This window comes from Bison bison, unplaced genomic scaffold, assembly GCF_000754665.1.
Source record: "Bison bison bison isolate TAMUID 2011002044 unplaced genomic scaffold, Bison_UMD1.0 scf7180017861828, whole genome shotgun sequence".
In the NCBI taxonomy this organism is placed as follows: domain Eukaryota; kingdom Metazoa; phylum Chordata; class Mammalia; order Artiodactyla; family Bovidae; genus Bison; species Bison bison.
In genome coordinates, this window is record NW_011492400.1 from 75,163 (window position 1) to 86,462 (window position 11,300).

Below are 11,300 nucleotides of genomic sequence, written 5' to 3' on the forward strand. Positions count from 1 at the left end.
CTCCAGCTTCTTCAGAGTTACTGGTTGGGACATAGACTTGGATTACTGTGATATTGAATGTTTTGCCTTGGAAATGAACAGAGATAATTCTGTCATTTTTGAGACTGCATCCAAGTGCTTCATTCTGGACTCTTTTTGACCATGATGGCTACTCCATTTCTTCTAAGGGATTCCTGCCTGCAGTAGTAGATATAATGGTCATCTGAGTTAAATTCACCCATTCCAGTCCATTTTAGTTTGTTGATTCCTAGAATCATATATTTACTTAAAATACAGGTAAACTAGCATCACAAATATATGTGAAAATTATTAAGCATAATATGAACACAAGCATATTTATTTGGCTTATACACAGGTTGACTTTAATTCAAGTGGCTTTTCAGTCCCATTGGACTTTTGAATTATATTGAAGGAGAAAGCAGCTTCATAGTTATCAAACTCCTGACTGTCTTTTTCACATTTCTAAGGCTATAGATAAGGGGGTTAAGCATAGGAATCATGCCAGTAAAACACACAGTGGCTACTTTGACCAGAAGCCATGAGCTTTTGGAGTTGGGTACACAATAAAGGAACAGGACAGTCCCATGGAAAATGGTGACAGTGCTCAGGTGGGAGGCACAGGTGGAGAAGGCTTTTTGGAGTTCACCAGCTGAAGGCATCTTGATGATTGTGAGAATTATGAAAACATAGGAGGTGAGTATAATCAGGAGGCTGCACACACTTCATTGAGTGTAGAAATGATGAAACATGTAAGTTGACTGAAATGGGTGTCAGAACAGGAAGGAGAGACAGTGCAGAATACTCACAGCCAAAGTGATATATGATGTTAGAACTGCAGAAGGGCAACTCCAAAAGAGAACATGTTATTGTCAACACATTCCACCCCATGTGTAGGTTCCAGAGACCAGGAGGCTGCAGAGCCTAGGAGACACAGCAACTGTGTAGAGCAGGGGGTTACAAACAGCCACAAACTGGTCATAGGCCATGACTGCTAGAATGGACATTTCTGGAATCACAAATGCACAGCCAAAGAAAACTGTGCTATGCATCCTTTGAAAGAGATAACTCTGTCTTCCACAACCAAGATGTCTAGGAGTTTGGGTATAAATACACTGGAAGAACAAATATCCCAAAAGGATAGATGACTAAGGAAAAAGTACACCGGTGTGTGGTGTTTGGGATTGATCCTTATGACCACAGTTATGCCAAGGTTCCCCACCAGAGTGACTGTGTAAATGGTCAAGAACACCAGGAAAAAGGGTGCCTGGAGGCGCAGGTGTTTTGAGAAGCCCAAGAGGATGAACATGGTCACAGGGCTCTGATTTCCTTAGTTCAGTACCATGGATCTTGATTTAAAAGATAAAAGTAAACAAGAATTAAAATTGATCAGTGGAACATGAGAAGGTGGAGTGAAAGAAACTAAAGATAGCCCAAACTAAGCTAGTGAAGGCAATGTGATCAGTGTATACCCAGGAATGTTCTGAAGTGTCAGATTGGTCTTTACTTGACAAATTAAGTGAATTTGATTATGGTAAATTAGCTTTATCCATAAGAACTTCAGTTTCCTTACCTAGAAAACAAGAGAGAATAGTGTTTATCAATAGTAGTACTTTATATAAATGATTCCTAAATAAATATGATGCATTAAATATCCTCAAGATAGAATATAATTATATGAGAACACAGGCTACATAGAAGGAAATCAGAAAAAAAATAACTAAACAAATCATTGATTGGATTATGGCAGACATATGATAACAGTACAATTGCTCTGGGAAAGATTAAACAATTTTAATACATAAAGAAAAATATAATAGCAAATTTCACTGGGGTTAAACATATAACTGCACATGCACAATGGTCCTGGGATTAATAAAAGTAGAATTTAGCCTGTATATTGCTATTTTCAGTTCATATAGATTCCTCTGCCAAAAATCTTCTGGATCCCATATCCCTCAGATTAGAGTGAAAGGATGATCCTAGGTTAAATCAACTCATCAAATGCCAGATATCCTTGGTGTATTTTTATGATGTATTCCTTGCTAACACTAATGTGCTGCATATACATTTTGTATCAAAATGGAAATTTTGTTTAAATGTTTCCAGTCCTTTAATCAGAAAGTTGATGATTCCTGCAAAATATAGTTAATAAAGATAGCAAGAGATATCACGTTATTTTTGCAACAGTCAAGAAATTGCAGAATGAGAATGAACACATCTTGAGTAGTAGGCAGACCTAGAAATTATACTACAGGATGGTGTTTTAATTTCCCTTATATCTAATCACCTAACCCTAGGGAGTCAAACCCTGAAGAATTCTTACAGAGTTTATTGTCATGAGCTATAGACAGAATAATGGAGAAGGAAATGGCAACCCACTCCAGTACTCTTGCCTGGAGAATCCCATGGACAGAAGAGCCTGGCAGGCTACAATCCATGGGGTCGCAAAGAGTCAGACACAACTGAACATACACATTCACACACACACACACACATGCACACACATGCATAGTTTCCTGTGTAGGAAATCTTGATATACACATATGCAGGGGCATTGGAAAACAAAGATTACACAAATTATTCAGTGATTGACAATTCTGGTGCAGCTAATTTTGGAAAATTTAGCCAAATGGGTAACCTACAACTCAGCAGCTAATTGAGGTTCCCATTTACAAGTGTAAGCTATTTTTAATATGTGATGGCTAAGAAATAAAGAAAATATCTGCTTACTTGTTTGAGAATTTATTGTCAACCACATCAATACAGTTGGCCTGATATTTTAACTGAAGATTTGTCAGGGATTGAATTGCCAAATATGCTGGTAAATCCAACCAAAGGAACATTTTAAAAGGGAATCACTTGTACACCCATGGCTGATACATGTGAATGTATGGCAAAAAACCACTACTATATTGTAAAATAATTAGCCTCCAGTTAAAATAAATTAATTAATTTACAAAAAAAAAAACAAAACCAGAATCCCTTGAAATATAAGGTTTTTAGTTTTTTTACTTTTTTTGCTATTTTACAGATTTATTAGTATGCTTTTTATAAGTAAGTCAAATATAAATGATAAAGATAGCTGGAAGAAACACAAGCTGGAATCAAGATTGCTGGGAGAAATATCAATAACCTCAGATACGCAGATGACACCACCCTTATGGCAGAAAGTGAAGAGGAACTAAAAAGCCTCTTGATGAAAGTGAAAAGTGGAGAGTGAAAAAGGTGGACTTAAAGCTCAACATTCAGAAAACAAAGATCATGGCATCTGGTCCCATCACTTCATGGGAAATAGATGGGGAAACAGTGGAAACAGTGTCAGACTTTATTTTTTCTGGGCTCCAAAATCACTACAGATGGTGACTGCAGCCATGAAATTAAAAGACGCTTACTCCTCAGAAGGAAAGTTATGGCCAATCTAGATAGCATATTCAAAAGCAGAGACATTACTTTGCCAACAAAGGTCCGTCTAGTCAAGGCCATGTTTTTTCCTGTGGTCATGTATGGATGTTAGAGTTGGACTGTGAAGAAGGCTGAGAGCCGAAGAACTGATGCTTTTGAACTGTGGTGTTGGAGAAGACTCTTGAGAGTCCCTTGGACTGCAAGGAGATCCAACAAGTCCATTCTGAAGGAGATCAGCCCTGAGATTTCTTTGGAGGGAATGATGCTGAAGCTGAAACTCCAGTACTTTGGCCACCTCATGCGAAGAGTTGACTCATTGGAAAGACTCTGATGCTGGGAGAGATTAGGGGCAGGAGGAGAAGGGGGCGACAGAGGATGAGATGGCTGGATGGCTTCACTGACTCGATGGACGTTGGTCTGGGTGAACTCCAGGAGTTGGTGATGGACAGGGAGGCCTGGTGTGCTGCGATTCATGGAGTCGTCGAGTCGGACATGACTGAGAGACTGAACTGAACTGAACTGAACTGAACTGAAAGACAGCTGAAGTCCATGTAGACCAAAGATAATTAGTGCAACAAGTTTATTAATTCTATAAAGTATTACTCTGTAATTTTAAATTCCTTTCTTCCAAATTGTGTTCAGAATTTCATGCTAGTTTTAGTTAAAGCAAGCACTATGTATATGATACGAATTTGTTTCTTTTTAAAAATATTTATTTATTTATTTTTGGCTCATGGCTCCAGAACACAGGCTCGGTAGTCATGGTGCACAGGCTTAGTTGCCGTGTGACATATGGGATCTTCCCAGACCAGGCATGGAAACAGTGTTTTTATCCTCCAATATGTAGTTTAGTTAAAGCTTGAAGACTTTAATTTCATAAGCTTTGACAGTGCTTCTAGATAGAGAAGCCCAGATTGTGCATGCTCCCACAAAAAGGTTGGGATTGCATTATGTAAACACATTTTTAAAAATATATGTCTTACTTATTTGTGATGTGGCATCTTTTTTGTTAAAAAACAGAAATTTCAAATTCAGGTTTAAAGATTTGTGAGTGAGGTAAGTGCCAAATACTCATTAAATAATAAATGACTAAATGATTTTATTTTCAGAATTTGTTATATTTTAAATAACTAAAACAAGTACAGTGAGAAAGAAAAAAGAAAAATTAGAAGAAAGACAAGTTAAATTAAGGAAAATATTCATCAGGAGATATGCTGAGGTTCAAGAGTCTAGGCTAGAGAGATATTAAAATAAATTGTTAGTGGAACCAGATAGATTGTTGAAAAACGTTTTTGAAAGGAAGAACTATTTCATTTGTCTGACACAAAATCAGACTGTATCCTAACAGACACCAACCAACAGGAAAATGGGGGGAAATATCAAAACAGACTGGAATGCCAACGATATTGCAGAATGCCACAGATCATGTGATAAAATTATTTTATAATGTTGAGGACTACTATAGTCTCTGACACACAGTTTTCCCACTGAGAAATTTAGGGAACTTTCTTTGTGGCTTAATAAAAAATAAGAGGCTTTTAGGACTACCATAACGTATTTCAACTTCTTTCAAAGTAATTTTCTCAAAGTGTTGATGCCCCAAATTTGCCCCAAATTTTGTAGTTTCCTACAAAATTTGTAAGTTCCCAAGGACAATCAAAAGAACCCATACCTCATTTTCTCCCATTTCCTGTGGTCAGAAGAACTTTCATGACAGACACCCAATTTTCAAGACATTTGATTCAGTGAACACTATATATATTACAGTCATCCACAAAGGATAATTTATAAACCATAATATTACTACAGATCATTGATTATTGGATTCCAATTTTCTATTCATATGATGCTTGGCCTGTTTTTAAGGTTAGATATTGTCCAAGTACCCATCTTTGAAAGTCTTCCAAAAAATTACCACTGCTAGCTTGAATTTCTTTGGGAAAACATAAACCTCACTACAGGGTTATGAAAGGGAATTATTATTTTTTAATATTTAAGAATTGATTAAAAATAAAAAAGAAGATATTGCACAGTAATGATCACGCTGGAAGAGTACCATCTTTAAGACTGGAGGATGCCATGTTAGTAGAATATGGAAGAATGGAGACAGGTATCACAGATCAATAAGCTATTTTTTTTATAAACTTGAATCATTTTATATTTTTAAACTTTTTACATTTTTTGATTCTGAATTTCCCTTATGTAAGGCCTTCCCTGGTGGCTCAGATGGTAAAGAATCTACCTATAATGCAGGAGACATAGGTTTGATCTCTGGATGGGGAAAGATCACCTGGAGAAAATAATGGCTATTCATTCCAGTGCACTAGCCTGGAGAATCCCATGGACAGAGGAACCCCGTGGACTACAGTCCATGTGTGCATGCTCAGTCACTTCATTATATCTAACTCTGCATACATGTGGACTGTAGCCCGCCAGGTTTCTTTGTCCATGGGGTTCTCCAGGCAAGAATACTGGAGTGGATTGCCATGACCTCCTCCAGGGGATCTTCCCCATTCAGGGATCGAATCCAGGTCTCCTGTGTCCTCTGCGTAGCAGGCAGATTCTTTACCACTAGGCCACAAGAGGAAACCTGGGGTACAGTCTATGGACTCACAAACAGTTAGACATGACTGAGCCACCACACTTTGACTTTAGTTATGTAAGGAAAATGTCTTGTAACATAATAATATAATAAAATATGTGCCAAGCATCAGTCAGTATATTGACTGATGCCTTCTTTACTTAGTCAACATATTAATATTGGCATGTATACATCATGGACCAGATCCAGGTTTTGTAATTATTGCTCCACAAAGAAGTGAACATTGAACTGTACAATTCTTAGCAGTACTACGTGTATCTTCAGCAATCATTTAGTCATAGTCTTTCAAGGAAGAAAATTTATACGTATACTTGTTACATCCAAAAGTTTTAAAGATCAGTAGTATCTAAATCAATCTGTAGAAACAGTAGTTCTTAAATGTTACTTAATATAACCATTAGTGAACTAAACTATATTATCTAACATATTAATGCATTTAGCTTTGTAGTTCAAATGTTTACTCTTAGATTGAAAGTGCAATCTGAGAATTTTTGAAAAAGAGTTTTCATTGCATTTGTATAAATGAACTGCCTATTCAAAAGTATTTATCAAGCAAAAATAATCTGTGATAAAAAGATTTTGCAACTATTCAGTCCTTTTCTCTTTTGTTTTATATTCTACTTAAGATAAAAATCTAATGAGAACCAAATTACAAGTTACATAACTTCAAATTTTATATTTAAAACAGTATATTTTAATTACTATCTTAAAACATTACTGAATATGTCAGACATTACATGATGCATTTTCAAATTTTCTAAATCACTTTTCTGTTAGTAACAGATCTTTATTAAACTACACACAGCACACTATTTTTGTTTCTTTTTTTTTTTTTAATTTTTGTGATGCTGTGTTGGTTTCTGCCATCAGTTCAGTTCAGTTTAGTCGTGTCTGACTCTTGGTGACCCCATGAATCACAGCACACCAGGTCTCCCTGTCCATCACCAACTCCCAGAGTTCACTGAAAACTCATGTGCATGGAGATGGTGATGCCATCCAGCCATTTCATCCTCTGTCGTCACCTTCTCTTCCTGCCTCCAATCCCTCCCAGCACCAGGGTCTTTTCCAATGAATCAATTCTTTGCATGAGGTGGTCAAAGTATTGGAGTTTCAGCTTTAGTGTCAGTCCTTCCAATGAACACCCAGGACTGGTCTCCTTTAGGATGGACTGGTTGGATCTCCTTGCAGTCCAAGGGACTCTCAAGAGTCTTCTCCAACACCACAATTCAAAAGCATCCCTTCTTCAGTGCTCAGCTTTTTTCACAGTCCAACTCTCACATCCATACATGATCACTGGAAAAACTATAGTCTTGACTAGATGGACCTTTGTTGGAAAATTAATGTCTCTGCTTTTTAATATGTTATATTGGTTAGTCATAACTTTCCTTCCAAGGAGTAAGTGTCTTAATTTCATGGCTGCAGTTACCATCTGCAGTGATTTTGGAGCCCCAAGAAATAAGGTCTGACACTGTTTCCACATCTATTTCCCATGAAGTGATGGGACCAGATGCCATGATCTTCGTTTTCTGAATGTTGAGCTTTAAGCCAACTCTTTCACTCTCCTCTTTCAGCAACAAAATAACTGCTATACCTGCTATGATAATAGCTGAAACTATCTTGGACAAAAAGCTTTTCTTTTTCCATCAGAGCACATTGTGGAATTTTGTTGACAAAAATAAGGACTATGAAGCTACTGGACAAAGTATATAAATTTCAAGATGCAATAAAACCATGTATTACTGCATTTTGAGTTTTTAGCTTTTTCAAAGAAAAGTGTCAGAGAAAACCTATTTCAAATGGGACATCAGAACATTTCTTGATTATTACTGTCATCACAAGACATATCCTGATTAATAAGATGAGAATATTAGTATAAACTTTGAATCACCATAATGGAACTAGATATTTCAATAATGAATACAAGACAAGGTGTGATGCATAGTAGATATTTAGCCTTCTTATTTATTGGAATTATGAATAACAGCTGTGATTTTAAAAAACTTATATGTTGTGAAAAACAGGCAGAAACACAGACAGCTGTCAATTGGTGCACACATTTGGGAAGACAGTGTAGACATCCTTTCCTCTAGAGACCACATAATAGAAACACTACAGGATTTCATTTAAACACATAGTCTACAATGCATAATTATATTTTGTATGTCCTGTAGGTTTCCTTACCATGTTACAGCTTTCTCTGATCTCCACATTCTGAGCTTGTGGGAAAGATATCTTCCAAACACCATTCCCACACTAGATCATCTGTAACAATACTGTAAGCTCTCAGTACTCCTTCGTTTAATATATTCTGTACAAGATCATGAGAATAATTCTCCATGATTATTTTAACCTGACATTCAGTGACTTTAAGATTCCAAACAAATCATATTAGTGAATCCATGACATTTCTATTATTCAGTTTGACTTTTTCAAAACTGCTTGGATCTATAAAAATGCTTATATCACTTAATGCATTCTTGTTTAGAAAAGTGAGTCTATCAAACATAGTACATGCCCATTTCCTTATATTAATACTTTATTTCTCCACTTTATTCTCTCACTTTTAATGTTTTATTTTACCACCTACTATTATAGACAATACTCCTTGTTTTGTCCCCTTTGTATAAATATAGACGTTCATGTTTATAACTCATAAGTATGAAATGCTGTATAATTTTATTTATAAATATGATTGTTACCGTCACTTTGTTTCTTAAAGATTACAGGAAAAACTGAAGATAGTGTCCACTTTTTTATTATTCTTCGAAAATTATTTGCCAAAATATTTATTTCATTTCTGGCTATATAGTGGAAACCCAATGAGAAAACCAGGATGAATATTACTTGAAAGAAAGTATCAGAATACAATACAACAACATTAATAGATTTGTGGGTACTTTGTTCTAAACATATGTGTGTCTCATGCAAAGATTGTTGTAACTCTGTATTTTCTTTTTAAAATAAAACAAGAGTCATGAGTCAACTCACCTAAATACAGACGCCTTTGAATGAATCATTTACAAAAGAGCTCCTTGCTAAGAATTAAACACCTAGAATGCTGCTGCTTAGTACTTAATAGAAACAGAGCTGAAAAGGGTAGTGCAGCCCACCAGTATATTTATCAGCTATTTCATATATTAGTATTGTCATATATATTTTACATATATCACTACTATTTTACATATATTACTTTTGAGAAAACTCCCAGATACCAAAGGTAAGATCAATCTAAATCCTGACACCAAACTGCATCACAAATATATGCCATCAAGACCTTAGGGATGTGGAGACAGACAATATAACTGAAGTGTTGCCTTGATTACTGCAATTCAAGTAATTAGATGTTAACACTGTCCCATGTGGTATCTTGATTCATATTATTTCCCTAAAGCCTTTGGGTATTTGAATTATTGGCTTGTTTAATCTTAAAACATAAACAAAATTGTATCTGTTTCTTGATTTTATATGGATGCAAAATATAAAATATTCAAGAGAAAAATAATCTATTTGACAGTATTATAGAAATAGCTTTGATTAAACCTTGTTTAATTATTTTTCTATTTTCTTATGACAGTATACTCTTCATGTTTTCTTATGTTTTAAAAAATAGAGTTGCCTAAACAGTAAGCCATACCGTTTATTTTGTACATTACACCATTTATATTGTAAACTTCATATTATATTTACACTATTGATTTTATCAAGAGGAAACAACTTTCACTGGCTTTTCAAATGTAAATAAAGTGTTCTCAGATGTTTATATTTACTATCAAATCTTGAAAATCAAGTCAATAGACATGGATTTGAGCAAACTCTGGAAGATAGTGGAGGACAGTGAAGCCTGGTGTGCTACATTCCATGGGGTAGCAAAGAGTTGGACAGGACATAGCGACTGAAAAACAACAGCATACCAAATCCACATTTTTGTGTGTGTTAAATCCCTCTTAGATATGATGTATTATATTATTTTATATATCAATGAACGGATTCGCTATTTGAACTGGTTGCCCATGTTTATTTATGATATATTATTCTGTACATTTATTATCTGGTGATACTGCCATCATACAATAAGCTATAAAACATTCCCTTCTTATTTTACAGAGAGGCAAAGTTTATGCAAGCTTGAGAATGATATCTTCTTAATGTGGAATCTTCCTTGAGGATAAGACTATAACATTTATAAAGACTTTTCTGGAGTTTTGATAATAACAGTAGGAAATAAACACCAAATGTAACTAGAAAATTACTCCTAGATGTTTCTTCTTTCAGGCTCTTCTTTCAAACACAGGGTTATTTTTATCTATTTTCTGTCAAGTATTATCTTTGTGCTTATAATAAAACTATTTTTCATCTATAAAACTGTCCTTGAACTTGAATGAACTATGTATCTAGGCAGCAAGATCCAGGGAAAATAGCATTGAAAAAGTGCTCCACAATCTGTTTCCCTATTAGCCCATCTAAGTTTTTCTTGATCTCTTTCAGGGAAAATATTTTTTTAAGATGATGAATAGTAGTGAAGACCAGTAGTGCAATAAAGAATGTAACCTACTATCTATGGAGTATATGTATCATATGAGAGCTACCCAGCATCAACAAATTTGCTGAAATCTTATTTATTAACATACATGATATGAAAATTAGTATTACCTAATGAGGGTTATGGGCTTTACTAGAAGCTCAGGCAGTAAAGATTCTGCCTGCAATGCAGGAGAACAGGTTCCCCTGGAGAAGGGAATGGCTACCCATTCCAGTATTTTTGCCTGGAGAAGTCCCTGGACAGAGGAGCTTGTGGGCTATATCCATGGGGTTGCAAAGAGTCAGACAAGACTGAGCAAGTAACACAATGAGGTTTATATTGAACTTATAGCATGTTCTCCATTGGGAGACTATTCTGTACATTCTTTGTTTATCTTGTGAATAACTTCATTAAAAATATTGCCCCAACTTTTTAGAAATAAAGCAAAAAAAGCTGCACCTATGCAAACCACCAAGAAGAATTTAAAGTTAAAAGAGTATAATTCATTTGTGGAAATGAAGAGTTCATCATTAGGACTTTGTAGAACAGACTATAAAATCATTTATATTAACAGATTTCAATCTTAAAATCTTTACATTCAGAGTAAAATTTTACTGTCAAAATTTATGGAGAATTTCTGGATTAAATTTGTGTAAATAAATGTCAATTCAAAGAATTTCCCAAAATAACAAACATTCTATTCTACAGGATTCTGCAGCCATCCAGACTTTTTTTTTTTCCTTTATAATTTGTTCTGGTTTCTCTTAAAAGACAGAA

At 35.1% G+C, this 11,300-nt stretch overlaps 1 pseudogene; it reads right to left on the reverse strand.

Moving 5' to 3' along the window:
- Positions 1-401: 401 nt before the first annotated feature.
- On the reverse strand, positions 402-1,342 carry LOC104983163 (annotated as a pseudogene).
- Between the last annotated feature and the right edge of the window lie 9,958 nt (positions 1,343-11,300).